At 41.3% G+C, this 22,283-nt stretch overlaps 1 protein-coding gene across 1 annotated transcript in view; it reads left to right on the top strand.

The window, feature by feature from the left end:
* Positions 1 to 12,188: 12,188 nt before the first annotated feature.
* LOC144683776 (amine oxidase [flavin-containing]-like) overlaps positions 12,189 to 22,283 on the top strand; it is a 60,269-nt gene continuing 50,174 nt past the window's right edge. Inside the window, exons 1-3 of the mRNA XM_078547156.1 lie at positions 12,189 to 12,219; positions 12,331 to 12,425; positions 16,308 to 16,445. The gene's annotated coding sequence lies outside the window, so the exon portion shown is untranslated. The remainder of the gene's footprint in view (positions 12,220 to 12,330; positions 12,426 to 16,307; positions 16,446 to 22,283) is intronic.

Below are 22,283 nucleotides of genomic sequence, written 5' to 3'. Positions count from 1 at the left end.
TGAGAGTTTGAGAATGAGTGACTACAAGGAGTCATTATTGCTCCAGAAGTAAAGAAAGAAAAGACCATTCAAATGAACTAAGGCCACCTCAATGCAACGAGAGGGAAAACCTACAAAATCCAATCAAGAGAGAGAGACAAGTCGAGAACTGTATAACAGCAAAGAGAGGAAGAAAAGGATCAAGTCTAGATCCAGAAGCCAGTATAAAGCAAAGGAGTAATAATCCAGAGAGATGATAATCAGCAGGGATCTTATTTTGCACATACTTCAGAAGTTACTATATGAAGAAACAGGAGGAACCTTATCTTTATTCCTCAAAGATGCCAATCAGCCATACATTTGGAAGAACCAGATGTTGAGTCAGAAGTTGACAAAAAAACAAATACTGCAACTCTCAACGAAGACCAACCTAATCAAGAAAAAGTTCAAAGACAGACTGCTGATCTTACAAGTCTGACAAGAACATGATCAGGGAGAGTCATGAAGCCTCCTGACAGATTGAATCTATGAAGTCAGAGACTTGGGGGGGAGATGGGGTAGTATGTAAATACGAATGTAAAAAATAATTGGACAAAGACTTGGGGAGAGATGTAGTATTAGAGTTGAAAGAGTTAATGTGTGGGAGTGCCTAAGCAGCAACGCCCATAATGATGATGTAAGAGACACATGACCAAGAGTTGAGAGGGAGGATGTTTCTAGCTTTCACAGAGTAACATTTAGTCATGAATACCTATATAGTTCTGTGATATCTAATAAACCAGTTATTGTTTAGACATAACAATGTCTCAGCAACCATTCATCAGCCATTCCAACCAACATATAACATATATGGAATTGTTTATGCAACTACATCATGTTACATGCATACATTGAACTTATTCATTTTTTTACAACTACAATATGTAAGGGAAAACGAGAACAAACTTAAATTTCCGTAACATATCAGCTTCCAAAGGACTTCACAACTGGCTAATTGATTTTGAAATGTAATCAATTACTGCAGAATATGTCAGTTAACTTGCGTAAAACAGGGTCACACAAAGGGCAGAGTATGACCTGATAATTACTTTTGATGGTGGGAATGAGGGAGGAATTGTATGTCAGGATGCACGATAACTCCCTGCTCTTCTTTTAATAGCACCATAGATTCATTAATAACTGTGTGCTCAGGCAGAGGGACATTGGCTTATGAATAAATTTAAGAAGAACTGGTGCCTTTCGCAACTCAGGATGTCCCAAAGAGTTTTATAGTCAATGAAGTACTTATAAAGTATTGTTGCAGTTATTGTATAGGCAAATGTAGCAAACAATTTATACACAGCAAGATACCACAAAGAGCAATGAGATAAATGACCAGGTAATCTATCCTTCTAAATAATGTTGAGTCAGAGATAAATGTTGTTCAGGACACCAGGAGAACTCCTTTGCTCTTTTTAAATAGTGCCATGAGGCCTTTAATGTCAAGCTGACTGGATCAGGATTTAATCTCTCATTGAAAAGACAGCACCTATACCATTCCCTTGTTGCCTCACTGGAATGTCTGCTTAGATTTTGGCCTGATTTTGCAGCGGTAATGGCAGTGAATCTGTCAGCATTTATCATCATTACTGCTCTGAAACTGGTAACAACTTCTGGATACTGCAGATGCGCAGTTAAACTTAATGCTTCTCCTGAGAGTTCCCTGTTGAATTCCCTCCAGAATGTAATTAATTGGATACCCTTGAACTGACTTGAAATTCCATCTTAGACTCACTGAAAAATCCTTGATAAAATTAATCTTGTTGAGTGAAGTGTGTTAGGTTTTAACAGCGTACTTTAATAATTACTACTGAACAGCCTCATTGACCCCGAAAGAGTATTTTGTTATATTTGTTGAATGTCAGTTTTCTCCAATATGGTAAGAAATTCCATTTTAGAGGTTTATTTCTGATATTTCAGTTTCTAATTTAATCCCAACTCTGTGTTCCAATTTTTTATTTTGCTGTCTAAAAATTAAAAGTGAAGGGATTTAATGATTTTTACTTCCTGGTTTGCTGTCTGTGAGAATACTTGGCTACTCACCCTGCTTGATGACATAATTGATGCGGGATGCCTGGAGATCCCCTTGACTTGGCACAAGATTCAAACTGACGTTGGGCAAGGGGAAGTCTGTGCCACTGAGATTTCTTGATCTTAGTGGACAGCTTTCTTTAGGGTCAGCGGTGAGTGTCACTGCTACACTTGTTGACTGCAAAATCCAGCTCAGAATATTTCTGGCGTATCCCACTGGGCCTGATTTTAAATCACTCAAAACCCATTCACATACACAGAGTTAAAATTGGGCCCAGATTGTCCTGTGATTTATCTCATTTGCATTTTGTAGGGCATTGCTACATGAAAATTGGCTGCTTTGTTTGTCTACAGCACAACTGTGACTGCACTTAAAAAGTATTCAGTTGGTTGTAAAGTACTTTCGGATGACATGAGCGCATAATAAAGTCCTATAAACTAATTCATTCATTATTTTTCTTTGTTTTTTTTACTTCCTTCCCTCTCTCAAAGTGCACCTCTCAAGAATATTTTTGATTCCAAGTTGGACACAGCAGTAAAAAATGAAGGACATTGATTTTGAAAATTTCAGTGTCAATGAATGCTTTTTATTACAACATCTTTTGATCCAGATATTGCTAATCTTTAAGGCTCTATTTATGTATTATCAGCTGTCTCAAATCATAATATGAATTGGTAAAGCTGCACTGTAACATCTTCTGTAACGTGTTCATTGGATGTACAAATTGGTTCCCTCTGAAAAGAAAAATGTTTTTACAATAGCTAATTCCCTGTCCCCTGAGAAATAAAAATCACCCTGAGAAGTTAAAATGGCACGGTTATTATACATGGTCTAAGCAGTGTTGCCAGAATACAGTTATCGTATGCTCTCAACCATGTAATTTTTGAGGCATATGTTGATTCTCACCAGTAAAACATTAATATGCCTGATTTCTGTCTCTAAAATAGGTCAGTTACCTTAGATAGTAATAACAAAACGTTAATTTGCTTAACAATGATCTGAAATGCAGGTCTCTAAAGAACCTTAGGATATGGTTTAATTACCAGCTCTGAGCAAGGTAATTCTGATTAGTGTCTGGTTTTAGCCTTTCTCTGTTTTAGCCTTTCTCTGTTTTTAAATGTGATGTTCTGTTTTGTATATATCCGCATTAGATTTCCATTTCTGATTCTTCACTTGAAGCATTAAATGCATAACCTATAACAATGTTGTCAATAGTCCCTCCTCTTGAGCAGGAGACATCACACACACAGATAAAAGAGGTACATCCATGTCAGGCAGCCTAAAGCATGAACAGGTGCAGCTCAGACCATGCAAATGAACACTGGTTGATTTAGTTGCAGCCTAGAACCAAAAACCAACAAGTTGTAGAGAGACAGCAGAAATCAGTAAACAGCCACATCCAATCCGTCTGCACAAAAGACAGGTGTAAACAGACATGGAGAAAATGTCCAGTGGAAAACAAGACGTGATAATCATTGGCGGGGGCTTGTCGGGTGAGTTTCTTCATTGTTCTTCATTGTTTTTCAGTTTCATGCTTCTTCCCCTAGCAGAATGGGTTCAGAGCTGAAGTTATTAAAATGAAAAGCAGCTTATGCTTTATGAATGAATGGGTATTATGCTTTAGGACAATAATTCATTAATACTTTTACGAATATGTTAGAATTTATTCATCATTTCTGAAAAAAAGTTTTTTTTCCCAATTTATCCAAAGAATAGTAAAACGGAAAATGTTTTGTTTTTTATGAACATTGATTTAGTTTTTATTTAAAATTCAGACTTCATGTTTGTGTGAGCTGCACGTATCATTGTACTGAGTTGTCTGTTTCACAGAAGACATTTATATGCAATCTTTTTGCAGAGCTGTGAATGATTGGTGTGATGTCAGAGCCTGTTACAATGAGGGTGCTTTTTACTGCAGGCATTCTATATAGTTTTATTAGTCATAATTCCATTTATAATGTGTATTTTTGTTGAGTCTACAGACCTTCCGACTAATTCATGGTATGAGCCAATTTCCCCTTCCCCTAGTAAGGCAATCAGCTCTCATTGTTCAGACAGGCATTTTAAAAAATATAATCAACAGATGACTGGAAATAAAAAAAGGGATGTAAAACATAATGAGACAAATTTTGTTGAACTGGGGCATCTAGCGGGCATGCCCTGTTAGGTAGATCTTTTCCTGCAATCTTTAGCTCGAAAATATTTTACTCCATAATTTGCTGAAAATGCGGGCTGATGAATGGCTTAGTGAGGCAATGGGGGATCTCGAAACTTAGTGAATGACAGGATTGACGACCTAGGTCCTTAACTAATGAGGATTAAGAAAGAAACAGAAACAAAAGAGAAGAATGGTGAATTAGATTCAAATCAAGCACAAGAAGAAAAATAATGAGAGGGAAAGAAAGATTGGACTGAGAGAAAAAAAAGGGCCAGAGAGGAAAAGAAAAATCAAATATGACATTTCTATGAAGGCTTTACTGCTGAGACTCAGCAATTTAAATCATTCCCTTTCTCTGTAAGATTGATTTGTATTGTATTAACCAAGGATCATGCTGTTGAAAGAGCACTTACACTATTAACTATGAACCTATCATTCTGTGGTGAGTTAAAAGGGAAATTAATGTGCAAATGCATTAATTTCTTCAAATATTGGGAGTGTTGAGAAGGAGAAGCTGTTTCAACAAAGCAAACAGCAGAGCAGTGTAAATCAACCAGCAAATTATGAAGATTTGCAACTCAAGCCATATCTATTCATTCCCTGAACCTGGTTGCCAATTTGCAGGTTAATAATGGCGTATGTCATGAACACACTGCTATTCTTCCAGGAGGATTTGGCCCAATATATTTTAATAATGGGTTAAATTTTAATGGATTTTTTTGTTGTTTAAAGCAGAGATAATGGAACTAATTTTGTAATCCTTTGAGCAAGATGCTTGGAACTAGCTGTGTGTTGGCGTGGAGCTTAATAGGGTTGGTGGTGGTGAGCACATATAACACAGTGGAGACTTGGACACCTCCACTCACTCAACACATTGGACGTCAACATAAATGCCCCAAATGAGACTCGCTGAGTCCTTACCATTCTGGCATCACAGATGTGATACACACTCATTTTGGGCCTAATATTTAATGGTAGGGCAAGTTGATAAAGGTGTTACAAATGCATATAGGATCCTTAGGTTTATAAGCAGAGGCATGAATGCAGAAGTAAGGAATTCATTGCAAACTTTTATAAATTGCTGTTTGGCCTTAGCTGATAGATTGTATCCATATCTGGGCACCACACTTGAGGAAGGATTTAAAGACCTTGGAGAAACTACAGAGGAGATTTACTGGAATGGTGCCAGGATGGGGTGGATTCAATTTCCTTAGAGCAGGGAAGGTTAAGCAGAGATTTAGGGCAATTCAAAATAATGTTGGGTAGCTTGAAGAGCTGGTACAGAGAGAATGTGCCAAATTGCTTCCAATTTTAAGGGTTTTTCACAAAGGAGGAAGAGATTTTGCCAATTTTATAACGGAAACATCTGGAAATTTATTGGTGGTAATGAATTAAAACTATATAATTTGAAGTTACATGGTTGTCTTTATGACCTTAGCACATCCTAAAGAACTTCACAGCCAATTCATTACTTTTTGAAGTCTAGTGACTTTTGTCATGTGGGGAAAGACAACAGGAGATTTGCAAACTGCAAGATCGCATAGAAAGCAAGGAGAAAATGATGAAAATCTCTGATGTTTGTTGAAAGGTAACTGGTGATCCTGATTCTTCTCTTGCTCTTCTATGAATAGAGCATTGGGATCTCTTACACTCCTATGAGATAGCAGAAAGGGCTTCTCTTTAACATTGCAGCTGAAAGACAGCACCTCTGAAACTGCAGCACCCTATCAGCTTGAACTGAAGTGTCAGCTTAGAATATAGGCTCAAGTCTCTAGAGTAGAGCTTAAATCCAGTTTTCTAACTCAGATGCGAGACTGCCACCACTAAGCCAAGACTGACATGATAGATTAACTCTGATTTTGTGGTCTGCGACAAAGCGTTGTCACTTGTTGCTGGCCTTGAAGAAAGCTGCTCACAAAATCAAGGAATCTCTGTGACTTGGATACCCCTTTCCTGACATCAGTTTGATTCTGGCATCAAGCCAAGGGGATCTTCTGGCATCCAACAACAGTGATGTCATGAAGCAGGGTAAGTAGCCAATTACATTGAAGCATTCTCACAGACAGGCATGCCAAAGATTAAAATGCACCAAGTATGCTTCACTTTTAATTACATTTTACAGAATGTAAAATAAATAATTGGGACATTCACACAGGATTAAGGTAGAAACTGAACTATCATAAACAAATCTCTATAAAAAGTATTTTAAAAATTCGTAAAATTTATCATAGTGGATAAATGTGACATTCCACAAATATAAAATTAGTTTTCCAGGGCCAGAGAGGTTTTTCATCAGCAGTCATGATCTTAGTACATTTGTTTAAAACCTAGGTATGAATTTTTCCCGCATCGGGCGGACTCTTTGGGGGTGGGCGGGGGCATCTGTGGAGCCAACTGCCACCCACGATCGGCTCCGCACCGCCATTTAACCTGGGGAGGCCAATTAAGGCCCGCCTAGCGGACTACACGAGCGGTAGCACTCAGCGCTACCTGTGTGGGCGGGGGCAGGAGGGAGAGTCGGGGCCAGCTTCAATCTTCTTAAGGCACGGAGCTGCCTCAGGGAGATTGAAGCACTTTTGAAATAAATAACTAAATGGAATAAAAATGTAATGAAACATGTCCCCTCATGTGACACATGAGGGGACATGTTTTTATATTTCAGAAATTTTTTTTATTCAATTTGTTAAGGCTTTAGGAAACTTCATCCCGCTTGGCCTTTTCGCCTGCCTGCCAACCATTAGGTTGGACGGGCAGCGTAAATTTGAAATGAATTAGTTCCTTAATGGCCATAATAGGCCTTGTAACTATTGGCGGCCGCCGAGTGAAACATCATGAGACAGTGCGATGATGTCGGGACACATGCCCAGCGTCATCACACATCACTTTACGCGCCGGTGTGTCGGGCCCACCTCTGCACGTTGACTGAAAAATCCTGGCCCTAGTTACACTTCATTCAACAAGATGTAACACTTCCAAGGGTTTTTACAGTAAGTAAAAGGTCAAGTTCTTGTCAATTAACTGATTTCTGCTTGATTGCAGTCTGAGAGGACCTTAAACAACGCACCCTTTGGAGAAGCAACTTCTGGATTTCCATGTTTAACTGAGCATGAGCAGACTCCAGTAGTTTCTATCAGTTTACAGTTTACAGTTTTACCATCATTACTACCACAAAATCCTGACCAATATCTTTCCTTATGATTGGTTGACCATGGTATCATTGTATAAGACACCATAGATTGAAATAATTTTCAGACCTCCTTAGACTTTAATGGGAAATGCCCTAAGGGAAAAATTATAGTAATAAACCTTTTTTAGTCACCTTTAAAAGTATGAAATATTCATTGTTTATTGTTCATGGGGCTTTGTGAGGTTGGTAGCAGCTTGTTTATTCTGTTTCAATTCTACTTTGTATTCTGCAAACCATCTGATTAAAATCCTACCCCATCTCGTCCAGCCTCACCTCTAACAATAAGTACGAGGAGCTAATGAATTTCTTAGTCACTAAGATTGGGACCATCGATCTGTTGCCTCTGCCACACCCACCATTCCAATAGCCCACTGGGCCAAATTTCCTTTAAAGCTCCCCCATTCCCTAGCTATGAACCCGCATCTTTCTCCAGTTTCACTCCCATCTCCCCTTATGCCCTCTCTGAGCTCATTTTGTCCACGTCCTGTTCCTTTGATTTTATTCCCACTAAACTACAGATAACTCAACTTCTCCTGGTCCCCATATTAGCTGATATTGTAAATGGTTCCTTTCTTCAGGTGTTGCCCCTCTCTCCTTTAAATGTACCATCATCACCCCTCTCCTCAAAAAAACACCCTTTGTCTCCACTGCCCTTGCAAACCACCATCCCATTTCCAATCCAACCTCCCCTTCAATTCCAAAGTCCTTGCATATGTTGTTGCCTCCCAAATCTGTGCCCATCTTTCCTGGAACTTCATGTTTGAATCCATCCAATCAAGTTTCTACCCTGGCACATAACCAAAACAGGTCATATCAGCATCACAAATGACAACCTAACTGACTGACTGTGCAAAGTTTCCCTCCTTGTCCTTTACGACCTGTCTGCAGCCTTCAACGTGGTTGACCACACCATCATTTTCCAATGCCTCTCCACTCGTCCAACTGGGTGGGAATATCCTCCCTGGTTCATTCTTATCTATCTAACTATAACCAGAGGATCAGTTGCAGTGGCTTCTCTTCCTGCTCCCACACCATTATCTCTGGTACCCCCTAAGGATCTATTCTTGGCTCCCTATTTCATGCTGCCCCTTGGCAACATCATCTGAAAGTACAGAGTTAGTTTCCACAAGTTCTATCTCACCACCACATCTGTTGACTCCTCCACTGTTGCTAAATTATCAGACTGCTTGTCCGACATCCAGTACTGGATGAGCAGAAATTCCCTCCAATTAAATATTGGAAGGCTGAAGCCACTGTTTTTGAACCCCACTCCACATTCCGTTCCCTAACTATTGACTCCACCCCTCTCCCTGACAACAGTCTGACATTAAATCAGTCTGTTCGCAACTTTGGTGTTATATTTGACCCTGAAATTAGCTTCCAGCCACACATTTGTACCATCACTAAGACTGCCTATTACATTACCCAATTCCACTCTTGTCTGAGTTTATCTAATGCTGGAACCCTCATTCATGCCTTTGTTACCCCTAGACTCGACTATTCCAATGCACCCCTGGCTCGTCTCCCATATTCTACCCCCTAAAATTAACTCATCCAGAACTCTGCTGCCCGTGTCTTAACTCACAGCAAGCCCCATTTCCTTATCATCCCTGTGCTCGCTGACCTATGCTGGCTCCTGATCAAGCAATGTCTTGATTTTAAAATTTTCATTCTTGTTTTCAAATTCCTTCATGGCCTTGCCTCTCCCAATCTCTGTAATCTCCTCCAGCAACACAACCTTCTAAGATATCTGCGTTTATCTAATTCTGGCCTGCTCAAGCATCCGCGATTTTAAACCCTCCAACATTGGTGGCTGTGCCTTCAGCTGCCTAGGACCTAAGCCTCTCTACCCCATTTTCCACCTTTAAGACATTCCTTAAAACCTACCACTTTGACCAATCTTTTGGTCATCTGATCTAATATCTGCTTATGTAACTGTGTCATACTTTGTCTTTTAAAGCTCCTGTGAAGTGTCTTGGGACATTTTATTACATTAAAAGGTGCTATGTAAATATAAGCTGTTGTTGTTAATATTGGAATTTAAAAACATATTTTTAGGAGCTGCAAGCCTTGGCTTCAGCTTGCAGCTTCTGTGTAAAAGAAAGATGCGAAGAGAGCACTGAGAAAATGGAACAGCACATATACTCCAGAAGGGCTGATAGTGGCCAAGGAACCAGCTAGTGGAGAGTTGCTACTGTCTTTCTAGCTAGGATCATGAAAATTTTATATGGCATGTGGAAAATGTCAACATTTGTACTGGACCATTGTAGATAGATGGATTTACAATTCATAACTTCATTGTATATGTAACAAAGTTTAAAAAATTTGTACCTTTCGCTCTTGAATTGATGATTTAGAACAGTGTATTATCTTGCTGTGGAGAGCAGGGAGGTACAATATTATAACTTTAAGGTATTAAAGTATAGCCTAGATTGTTTCTCAAAGGTATCAGCTTGATTTATTATACAGTGCGAAGGGGCAGGGCTGTCGAATGCGACGAGCCATTCAAAAGTCCACTAACATCAGCGGGACCGTAAAATCCCACCGACATAAAATTCTGCCCCATGGAGTATCTTAATTAAAACTGTGATCAAAATATTTCTTGGGCTAGAATAATAAAAAGTTGCTCAGGTTTCTGATGAGATGGGATGAGCCAAATATGAAATCATGTTTTTCTCCTCGATGTTTTGCTTTAAATTATTTCACTGAAATCTCAGAGGAGATTTTTACAGGCATTGTCCCATAGAACTAGTTCAAAGGTGTCGAAACATTTCCTGGTCAAGAGATTGGACTCTGACAATGCCATTGTTGGGCTAGTCACAAGGAGTGCACAAGAAACACAAAGTGAGTTGCCTGCCAATTTTCCTTCATCCATTTGCATGAGCACTTGGGCCTTTGCCCTGATGACCAGCCTATCACTGAGAACTTGCATGTGAGAAAACATATCTTGCTACTCTGTAGCACAGTATATCAGTATAACGTATTACATGGCCATGTACATAGAGGAGGTTGGGGAGATCTGAGGTAAATCTTTTTACTTGAAGGTATATTAGGCATGTGAGGGGGAGACTATGTGATGTGCCCACCCAAGCGCATCAGCATCTATGCCATTATTGTGGTCAGGCCTCATTTACATTTCCCCAGATAACTGCGAGTATGGCATGTGTTCCCTAAGGCAGCTCACTGATCTGGGGGTGGGTATTCCAGCAGGGTGGCCAATTTTAAAGCTTCTGCAACAACACTTTAAAGGAGGCATTTGGAAGTATTAGGAGTAAAAGGAAGCAGAAGCTTTGAAGAGCCAGCAAAGATTTTGCAGCCCACACACCAGCAAGGACACTAAATGTAGAAACCTTTAAGCCTCAAAATCCACAAGTGACTGGCATAAAAATGTATGCCAAACCTGCATCTAGCTTCCTTTGCAACCTTTTCACTACCCCATCTCGCTCCTGTGAGATGCTGCTTTAAACCTACCTCTTTAACTGAGCGTTTGGTCCTCTATATCTCCTTCTTTGGCTTGTTGTTAGTTTTTGTCTGGTTATGCTCCTGTCAAGTGCCTTGGGACATTTTACTACTCTAAAGGTGCTATATAAATACATGTTGTTGTTGTTGACGTTTGTGACACACTATACGCCAGTATCTGGAGTTCATAAGTCTGTAGCATCATCAGAAATGAGGAAAGAAGGCATTGCGAAACATCATGCTCAGGCCATGACCATCCTGCAGTAGGTATCGCAGCTACAGTGAGAAGGTTTCCTTGCAGTGAATGTGACAGTATGGACCTGTAAAAGAGCATGTTTCAGTATTAGAGCATGGCTCAAAACTCCTCAGCACTCCATTAAAAGAGTCCACTGAAATTACTTGTAAGGGTAGAAGTTATGTACAAAATATATTTGATCATATTTCACATTTTTGTTAAATTCTTCACTTGCATTTTACCAAATGACAACACAAGCTTTCGACAATGCATAAGCAAATTTACTTTTGAAAGTTATGATTATAATTGAGCTACTGAAACAGGATATTGCATTCGTAAAATGAATCAAATTAAGCAAGTTGCATGATGTGTAGGTTCAGCAACAACAGCTGGTGTTCTGAAATCATTCCTGTTTAGTTGTTTACAATCCTTTCTCCAAGGCGTGTAATTTCCTGCTCTACTGCTGTACTTTGACATGTATTGATTTACACCTCAATAGCTTGAAGAGATCATCTCAGAAACCTTTATTGTACTGTCAGTGCATCGGAAATGAGTGGGAGGCAAGCGCTATACTGAATGCAGATGGATGACTTTGAATTGATTTATATCAGTGAAAGATCATTAAGCTCTCAGGTTTACCGGTAGTGGAAGTGAAAGGTGCTTGCAATGCAGACAGATTTATTTTGTAATTTTTGGAACTGAATTTGCTGGTGTTTTGAAAGAAAAACATTTTAACACGCAGCTTTGAAAAAGGAGGGAGAGTTAGCAGGACCAGTGGGTGGAGTCACAAAACGACAGGATGTGCACACTAATTCCTTCCTCTCAACGATATATCTAAATTGTCCTATTTTAATAAGAATGTCCTTACATTACCCAATCAAGCTTATGGAAGACCAGCTATCACCAGCTATCTTCCACACTATACACTTCCTAGATGATGCCCATTGACCAGATTGTCCAAGTCTGTTATCACAAATAAAACTTTCCTGTGTGGTTCTCGGCTTGCTACAAAGGATCACAAATGCCCTGAGCCTGATTCTAAGTGTGCCCATTTTAAGTTGATCAACAGCATTTTATTTTGTTGTGACTATCATGCAGAGAAGCTGATGAATCTGAAGAATTAACATGGGGTGACTTTTAACGCAAAATTATTTAGTTTTGATGCAACTGGTCCACGTCCAGGCTTTCCCTTGGCATACAGATCCTGGTTCCTATCTTATCCTGTTGTCTTCATTCTCTAGGTCTATCAGCTGCCAAACTCCTAACAGAGAGGGGCCTGAAAGTGGTGGTTTTGGAGGCTAGAGATCGTGTTGGCGGAAGAACATACACTATTCAAGTAAGTCATGAAAATTACTCCAACTTCTATGTTTCAGGAGTTGCAGATATTCCAGAAATTAATTTAGGAGTTGGGTTACAGGAATCAAAAGGACCCAGGACATATTCTGTGGAGGAGTAATTCAGAATCTGGGCCATGTTCTGTGGAGGATTAGGTTATGCACTGGCTAATGTGAAGGATGTTTGGTTAGCAATGTGGCCCATGAGAAGTACTTGCAACACATGCTTCAGAAGGACTGATGCAAATTCTAATATTTTTTATGCAAAGTTGAGGTTGGAACTAGAGGGAAGTGAGTATTGGAACTGCTAAGAGTGCAGTCATTTGCATGTTTGAACAATAGCACAACCTATTTGCCCAGTTTGTCAGCCATGCAGGCAGTAATAGAGCAGTTCCTTGAAAACCATATTTCGGGAGACGAGATTGAAACCCTGGGAGGTGTGCCGTCATTGAGGCAGTTCGAGTTGGAGCAGCTTTGAAGGAATTCAGAGGCTTGATATTTTAAAGTGAAAAGTTTGAAGTTAAAGTTAAACATTGTATTTGTGTCACCTAGTGACTCAATTGGATAATAATGTGATTAGTGACTTCTGAAGTATTGTAGTGCTTTGAACAACAGAGCCTCAAATTATTGTACACAGAGGCTTATTCAGCACCCAATACCCTTGCTGCCCTATAATATGTGCTGACCATGAGCCTGTGAATGAAAGGACCATGAATGCATTGTAATTGAAGCCTGATCCCCATTCTGCAGCAAAAGCCACCTTTGCAAACACAAGGTGGGGCCACTCGCTAATTTGGAAAAAAAATTCTGGCTGTCCCAGTCATTCCATTATGTTACCCGGCTTAACTGAAGACCTTGTGTTCAAAAGGCCAGTGTATTGTTAGTGTCAATGTCTTTCCCCTCCCTCAGTAAAGGAATGATTTAGTCAATTGCTTGAAATCCCACCCTCATGAACTCAGGACTCTTCCTGAGGTGAGAATGACTGCCATTGATATCAAGGTACCATTTGACTGAGTGTGGCATAAGGGAGCCCTAACAAAACTGAAGTCAATGGGAATTGGGGGAAAACTCTCCACTGTTCAGAGTCATACCTTGCAAAAAGGAAGATGGTTGTGATTGTTGGAGGTCAATCATCATAGTCCCATGATATTGCTGCAGGAGTCCCTCAGCGTAGTGTCCTACTCAACCATCTTCAGCTGCTTCATCTATGACCTTCTCCCCATCATAAAGTCAGAAGTGGAGATGTTTGCTGATGATTGCACAATGTTCAGCACCATTCGTGACTTCTCAGACATTGAAGCAGTCCATGTTCATGTGCAGCACGGACAATATTCAGGCTTGGGTTGATAAGTGACAAGTAACATTTGCGCCACACAATTATTATGATCCTAGACCAGACCCCCAAGTTTTTGGGAAGATCTGGTTAGGGACCAATAACGTTTTGTTTAAAATCGACAAAGTTTGAAATTCAAGACACTTGCTTCGAGAATAAAGCCACAAGATTGCATGGGTTTTGGACAAACAAAATTAAGCTTTACCATATAAGGTCAAAAAGATAAAATAATTTACAATATCTATGTTATGCTCTAACATTCAGGGCTAATATGAGGTACATGTGATTTAACAGGCAAATTGTGGTTGAACATATGACACTGTACAATACATAGTAAATGCAACCAAGACAGATCCCACAGACTTCTCATCAACCCACCCAGAAATCAGCAAATACTGAGTCAAACAAGCTCGTTGAAACTCTGTGTCCCTCATGCAGGACTCCAAACTTTTCACTTTCAAATATCAAGCCTCTGAATTCCTTCAAAGCTGCTCCAACTCGTACTGCCTCAATAACTGCACACCTCCACGGTTTCAATCTCGTCTCCCAAAACTCCATCCCTTGGATTACCGAGGCTGCACGCCAGCCTCTATTTACTCGTGCAATTTCAGCTCTTTAATAGCCGGCTAGCTTCAACAGGCTGGCACTGCCCTGAATTTCACCAAGTTCCAATCTCCCCAGCTACACCATGCTATAAGTGGCTCCCAGGCTTCTTCTGAGCCCTAACCCTTTCTAGCAAGGAGGCAGTGACCTTCTGCCACCTTCTCAGCTCCCCTGAGCCCCAGCTGCACAAAGCCAGCCAACAGCAACACTTTTGCTGCCAGGAGCCTGCGAACAACAGCATATTTTTGGTGTGGCCTTTTCCCCTGCTGCAGAATACTCACTCCCCCAGCAAACACACAGATAAATTGAAACCATAGAACTTTCTTAAGCTCCACCGATCTCCATGAAGACATGGCCTTCCAGGGCTCACTGAATGCTTTTAAATTAATGGTAGCTTTAACTCCCTAAGCAACACAACTCTTTGGGCTGCATTTCTTTGCAAGCAGTGTCGACACCTTGTTTCCACTTCTCCAGCTAAGTAAGCCCACCTGCTGTTTCGTGCTCTTAACCTTTCCAGCTGTCAACATGGCCCCAACCTTTTTGATGTAACAGTCTTCAAGTTGCTTTAGTTGCATTTATCCCATTTTCTACAGTTAAACTTTAATCATCCAAGAACTAAAAATTACCTCTAAAATATTACTATGAACTATTAACTAGGTATTTATAACACAAGTGCCAGGCAATGACCATCTCCAACAAGACAGAATCTAACCATCGCACTTGACATCCAATGGCATTACCATCACTGATTCCCTCACTAGAACATTCCCGGGTTACCATTGATCAGAAACTGAACTGGACTAGCCATATAAATACTGTGGCTACGAGAGGCAAGTAACTCATCTCCTGACTCTGCAAATCTTGCCGACCTTCTACAAGCCATAAGTCAGGAGTGTGATGGGATATTCTCCACTTGTCTGGGTGAGTCCACTTCCAACAACACAAAAGAAGTTCTACACCATCCAGAACAAAGCAGCCTGCTTGATTGGCATCCCATCCACCACCTTAAGCATTCACTCCCTCCACCACCAAGGCACATTGGCAGCAGCAAATATTATCTACAAGATGCACTGCAGCAGCTCAACAAGGCTCCTTCAACAGCACCTTCCAAACCCGCTACCTCTACCACCTAGAAGGACAACAGCAGCAGATGTAGGGGAGCTCCGCCACTTGCAAGTTTGCCTCCAATTCACACACCATCCTGTCTCGGAACTACATCACTGTTCCTTCACTGTTGCTGGATCAAATTGTGGAACTCCCTTCCTAACAGCACTGTGGGAGTGCCTACACCACAGGGGCTGCAGCAGTTCAAGAAGGGAGCTCACCACCACCTTCTCGGGGACAATTAAGGATGGGCAAAATATGCTGGCCTAGTCAGTGATGCCCACATCCAATGAATGAATAAAAATTCTGTTCTCAGTGTGCTAGCACCATCACTGTGCTCTGGGCCTCCTTCCCTTGATTTCTTTCTTATCATCTCTCCCTGCTTTAACAAACCTTCCCAAGCATGCCTTTTCAGCCAAATTCTCTTTATTCTCCCTTACTCCCTCCTGCTAAGGCCTGCATCCTCAAGGTAAAGCTCCTTGTGGTATTTCCCTGCACCTTAGGAGAGAAATGGGAATGCAAATGATTATTGTTGCATTAGCTGATTTGCAGCTTTCGAAGCTGGTCTCAGTGTCATTGAACTGAAGAAGATTCCTGATTATGCTGGAAAGCATATATGTGCAAATATCATGCAACAGAATCTGTCCTGCCTGTGATGCCCACACTGTAAATAGCTTGTCAACAAATGTTGCCTAGACTTGCACTTGCAAAATAGCAATTCAATGTAGCAGAGGAATACTGACACCCAAATCAGCAGGAGTCTTTGCCATCAGGATAGCAGACAAGAAACTAAGAAGAAAAATGCTACAGATCATAATGTTATTGATATAATTATTCCTCATAGGGTCCAGAGTTCCAGTACGTTGACTTAGGAGGAGCATACGTTGGACCCACTCAAAATCGTATTTTGCGGTTAGCAAAGGAGCTGGGGATAAATACATACCAAGTAAATGAAAAAGAACAGCTGATTCATTTTGTGAAGGTAAAATATTCTACTTCATACTAATTTTTATAAATATGATGTTGAAAGGAAGAGATGTAGTTCTGGAGATTGAAGTTGTTTTGCACGTTTTTTTGTCACTGGTGCTGCAACACGTAGACATTAAGTATAGCATATGGTGGACATTTCAACCTTCCAGACTGTGTGCCTTCACAACTTCACAGCTTTGGGGAGTCAGGAGGTGAGTTACTGCAGAATTTCTAGCCTCTGACCTGCTCTTGTTTGCCTTCACCAAAGCCATAGAGGCAGTAATCGGATAGCCTTTGTATGCAGGTGGCTGTACCCTAGCTGTGCACATAAAGCTTAAGGCGCCCAGGCTATGGCAAACAAATTCCTGAGTGCTGCTAAAAACTTTTAGTGTTTTAGCAAATTAATATGTTCAAGACTGAGGTTATGTTTCAACCAGCACCAGATACATGTTATGAAGCACCAAACAACCATTGATGACATCTGCTTTAAGGCTGTAGAAAAATTCTCATTGGTAGTGTGCTGTCTAGGGATACCACTGTATATCTATGCATACATCCAGAAGGCATGTTCTGCCTATGGCTGACTCCATGATAGTGTCTGGAAGCAGCATGGCATTAAGCCGAAGACTAAATCAAACTCTACCAGAACATTGTCTTTGTCACCCTGTTGTATGGTGCAGAACCCTGGGTCTGCTAAAGGTGCCACATCAAAGCTCTGGAACCCTTCACCAAAGACACTTGAGGTCTACAATGACAATTCGTTATAGGTAATGTCCTCTTTTGGTGGACTCCTCGTTTGTTCGAATATGCCCAAGGAGTAAGTGACTTCATCGTCCTATAGCAGATTGTGAACATATTACCCATATCAGATTGCAGTTAAGGACAATGACTGGTAGAGTTCGATTTTAGTCTCCAGCTCAATGCTTCCAGATACAATCATGGAGTCAGTCATTGGCAGAACGTGCTTTCTTGCTGTGTGCATGGATATTTAGTGGCATTTGTAGACAGCACACCACCTAAAGCAAATTGTAGACTTTAGAGGTAGGATTTTCAGCTCGGCGTGCGTGTGCGCGCCCAACACGCATGAATGTGAAATAGCGCGCGATGACGTTGGGCGAGCATCCCGAGGTCATCACGCACTCGCGCGATATTTTGGCTGGCAAGCGCGTGCGGGAGTCGACAGCACATCCACCGACAATTAAGAGGGTTGTTAAGCCCATTAATCAATTAAAGTGAAATTTTCCCTGCCTGTCCAACCTTATGGCTGGCGGGCGAATAGGCCAAGCGGCCTTTGCATTTTTTGTGAAACCTCATCCAAGGGCAGGATGAGGTTTCGAACAGTGATTAAAAAAACAATAAAAAATTTTTAAACTCATTTTTAATATGTCCCTCATCATGTGACAGAGGGGACATGTTTTCCTTATTTTTGAAATCTCTATTTTTAATGTCAAAAACCTTCAGCTCCCTGAGGCAGCTCTGTGCCTTCAGGGAGCTTTCCCTAAGTGCACCCCCGCACATGCGCACACTTCCACGCTTACGCTCCCCCCACCCCTACCCAGGCAGCATTGAGGTTATCAGCACACGTTTCACGCTGGCTGGCCATTAATTGGCCAGTCAGTGTGAAATCACGGTCAGGTTCTGATCACAGGCGGTGGACCGTTGCGCAGCCGCTCCTGAGCCTGTCTGCCGTGCCCGCCCGACGAGGTAAAAATTCTGCCCTAGGTGTAGCGGATATGGACATTGCCAAGATCTTGGCCACATCCCAAAAATGAACATCTAGCCTGCTGCAGAGGAATAACTTAAACTGAACTAAGGTGACATTACCTTGTGTTCACATGGCAGAAGTCTTAAGCTTCTCAACAAAATTCTAAACTATACTTGAGAGTGCCCCCGATTGGCCTGAGTTGCCTTCAGTAATCTAGTAGCTAGTGTTACACTGCTGGAACACAAATTGTTGGCGGTCTTAAAAACCTTTCACCAAGATAAACCCTTCAGGGTAAAATTTTGACGGCAGGATCTTCCGATGTCCTACCGTAACTTCAGGGGAGATTGACAGGAATACCATAGAAATGGCATAAATGGCCCCTAAATATTGACAGCCTAGAACGTCCTTGTTCAACAGCACATGAATCCAGACTGGAGAGACTGAAGAAATTAAAAGATGGAATTAATTAAGAAGCAGTAAAAAAGGAAGTGGGAGAATTCTTTGTGTCTCTGAGGATTTTTTTACTACATTCCCTACCCCTCCTTGACACTGCCAAAGTATTTTTGTCAGACTTGTTTTTAAGTGTGCAATCTGCAAATTTCTAAAATGTAGTAGAACAGCAAAAGCCTAGTTTACAAATCAGTGCATTTTATTATTAATATCTCTAACTTATGATGTTGTGAAATTAATTCTAAAAGTTATTGATGAATTTTCAAAGGTAGAAAAAGCATTGGCATTCAAGCCAGGATCCACTCCCAGGCCTGGTACATCCTACACTGCTAGAGTTGGTAAAAGGTGCAAATCTTATTTTAAATTATAACACCTGGATTTTCACCATGATGGAGAGCATCTCCATTGTGGTGAAAATGGCAGAAGTGCCCACAAATTGTTAGTCCTGCTGCTGAACATGGCACTCCCCATTTTCGTGGGAATGGGGGTGGTTCACATTTCGTGCATGCATGATTCACAGAAGCAGCTGGCCATTTAAATCATCAACTGCCTCCACTGAAGTCAGAATTTGGTAGCCCAGGAGTGTGAAACTTGAAGTGTGCAGAGCTGTAAGAGTAGGTCTGAACTTTATGCATTTCTTTGGAGAGGCAAGGTAACCCTTTGGATCTGGCCCTGGGACACCTTTGGGGGAGGCCAGCTGCGCTTTGGAATTGTTAAAATTAGGCATGAATGTGCGTAAAAATTGCATAAGCTCATTAACTGTCAAGTTCACTGGAACTGTTAGCAGACTTCTCAAAATGAACTGTCAAGATTGTCAAAAGGACGTATTAAGGGGACTTGTCAAGAGGACCTATCAAGAGGACCTGACAAAAGTATCAAGAGGAACTGTCAAAAGCTCCTGTCAAAGGGGGCTGTCAAACTGTCAAGGCATGTAAAAGTCCAACCATTTAAATCTTTGAAAAGAATGTCTGGAGTGTTTTAAAAAAATCATTGCTTGGTATTTCACTCTGTCTGTTGACATAAACCCGTCGTTCATTGATAACTTGTTGCTTACTTTAAAAAACTCCCTTTTACTACAGCCCAATAAAAGTGTCAACCATCTAGACCCTTTAAAGCATCAATAGCAGAAACTACATGCTCTTGAAACTTCTTTATTGTGTGTAAGTGAACATTGTGAAATTGACAGCATAGACCAGAGAACCAGAGCTGTCAATCAAGTAATGTTTTCTCTGGGGCTCAGGAGTTTCAACAGGCTAATGGATTTCTGTACTCTCGGCCAAGCTTCATTAAGTATTCTTGGGAGTGGGCATAATTTGGCATGGGGAAATGAAGGGCTGTAGGGGTTGTTTGGGAGCATAGCCTGGCATGGAGACATGAGGGGTCATAGAGAATGTTTGGGATGGCATAGCTCGGCATGGGGGGACATGAGGAGGACCTTTTGAACTTCCCTTCCAAAAGGTCCCATCCTGCAGATTATGATTTACAACACCTCTGAGGTGCAATCAACCTCGACCCTTTGATAAGCTGGCCCAACTCCATGAAAATTGTGGAGCACTAGGACAGGATTATCTTCACAATGAAGCTGGCAAGGTCGGGAGTGCAGGTTGGGGGCTTATGACTTGAACCAGCTCGAACCCTTAAAAGACTTCCTGAAAATCAGAAACTGTGGGAATAGGGTCGGGAATTGGATCATGGTTGCTTTTTTTAAAGGGCTTACGACTCCTCCCAACTCGGTGAAAATTTAGCCCTTAAAACCAGGTTTGCGGAGCCGGGAATTCTCCCAACTCTGAGCACCCAACTCACAGACAAAAATCCAGGCCTAAAACTTTGCAGTATAGACAAAATATTAATCTTTATGTTAAACCATGGCAATGAGCTATTGTTAATGTGACAGCAGCTATCAGCCTATTAAACCCATCAGGAAATTTTCTTGTATTCTACTTTTGCCTGCTTTTAGTATTCTTCATTTTAATTATTGATAAAATGCTTAGTATTTTCATCTTCTTTTGATATAAATGGCAATGTGCTTCTATCACGGTTTTCCAAAGAGAGATTGCCCTTTCTGGCTTGTATTTTTCTTTTGTTGTCATGGATACACCGCAAAAGTAAAGCTCCTGAAGGTAGGCTGTCATCTTTAATACATCTGTTTGGGCGAACTGATATCAGGCTATAACCTTTAGAAGTTGCTGATTGCAAGAGTCATTGCATTTACTGGCTCTTACAGGATTATCTATTTGAGTAAAACCTGCCCCAAAATACATCTAGGTCTGAGTGTATATCAGTACACAAGAGATGATCATATAACACCAGCTGATCTCACATGTAATTTGACAATGCACTGACACAATTGCTACTTTCTTACATGTATTGCATGTTTTTATATGTTCTCCTCATAAATGATGCTTCTACCTGCCCTGTAATGAACACTTGGGGCAGGATTTTCGGGTTGTTGGGCAGGCGCAGTGGGCGGGCCCAGGAGTGGCTGGGAAATGGGCCAGTGGCCGCCATCATCCCCTGACTGCGATTTCACACTGGCTGGCCAATTAACGGCCGGCCAGCGTGAAACGTGCGCTGAAAGGCTCAGCGCTGCCGGGATGGGGGCGGGAGGAGTGCGAGCACTGAAGTCAGTACGGGCACAGAGGAGTGCGGAAGGAAAGCTCCCTGAAGGCAGAGAGCTGCCTCAGGGAGCTGTAGAATTTTAAACCATGAAATAAAGATTTGTTAGTGCAGGAAAAAATGTCCACTCATCAGACTTCTTCACATGAACATAGAGATTATAAAAATCCAGGCAAAACATTTTAAAAAATTATTATTGGAAACCTCATCTCGCCCATGGATGAGGTTTCCTCAAAGCTCCAAAGGCTGCTTGGCAGATTCGCCTGCCCGCCCACCATAACGTTGGACGGGCAATGAAAAATCGCACTTAATTAACACATTAATGGCCTTAATAGGCCTCTTAATTGTTGGCGGGTGTGCTGCTGACTCATGCATGTGCCCGCTGGCCGTAATATCGTGCGAGTGCACAATGACGTTGGGACGCTTGTCTGATGTCATCGCGTGCTATTTTATGCCTGATCGGGTCGGGCACACACCTGCCCGTGGGTCGTAAAATTCTACCTTTGGTGTATTGCACTATTTTATAAGCATGGAATTTAGGTTTTATACAGTATAGTTCTGATATACAATATGGTGACTGACCGGCTGTTCATGATAACAGTCTGTTGTGGCATGATTGATTGAACCCTACATTACTCAAGCTCCTTGCTGTGACTGAACCTTATGATAGTGTAGTTTCTTGTGTGAATGATTCAATGTATGCCTTGATAGTACTATCCTATTGCATACATGCCTACTGTCAATGTTTCGTGCAGCATTTTGAAGCATTATAGTCCATGCATCACTACTTGCTGACAAAAGTTAGTGCAGCTCTCCCCCTACCTCCTGTACCCAAGTCCCACAGCTGCGTAAATTCAGTGACAATGTGACAGTGAGAATGTGTTTCTGTCTCCTCTACATGCTGTGTTCAATGCTACTGGCCAGGATTGTGACCTCTGTGTATTGAATATAGACGTACAATATACAAAGACTCTAAACCTGGCTATCAGCACTGGCAGCAAAGAGGGGAGGTTACAAATGCCTATTATAGGGTATCAAACATGGCCTGTGTGATCTGCTAAAATCCAAATTATGCCTTTA

Source organism: Cetorhinus maximus, chromosome 8 (assembly GCF_964194155.1).
Source record: "Cetorhinus maximus chromosome 8, sCetMax3.hap1.1, whole genome shotgun sequence".
Taxonomy (NCBI): Eukaryota; Metazoa; Chordata; class Chondrichthyes; order Lamniformes; family Cetorhinidae; genus Cetorhinus; species Cetorhinus maximus.
This window is presented reverse-complemented; position numbering and strand designations above follow the sequence as displayed.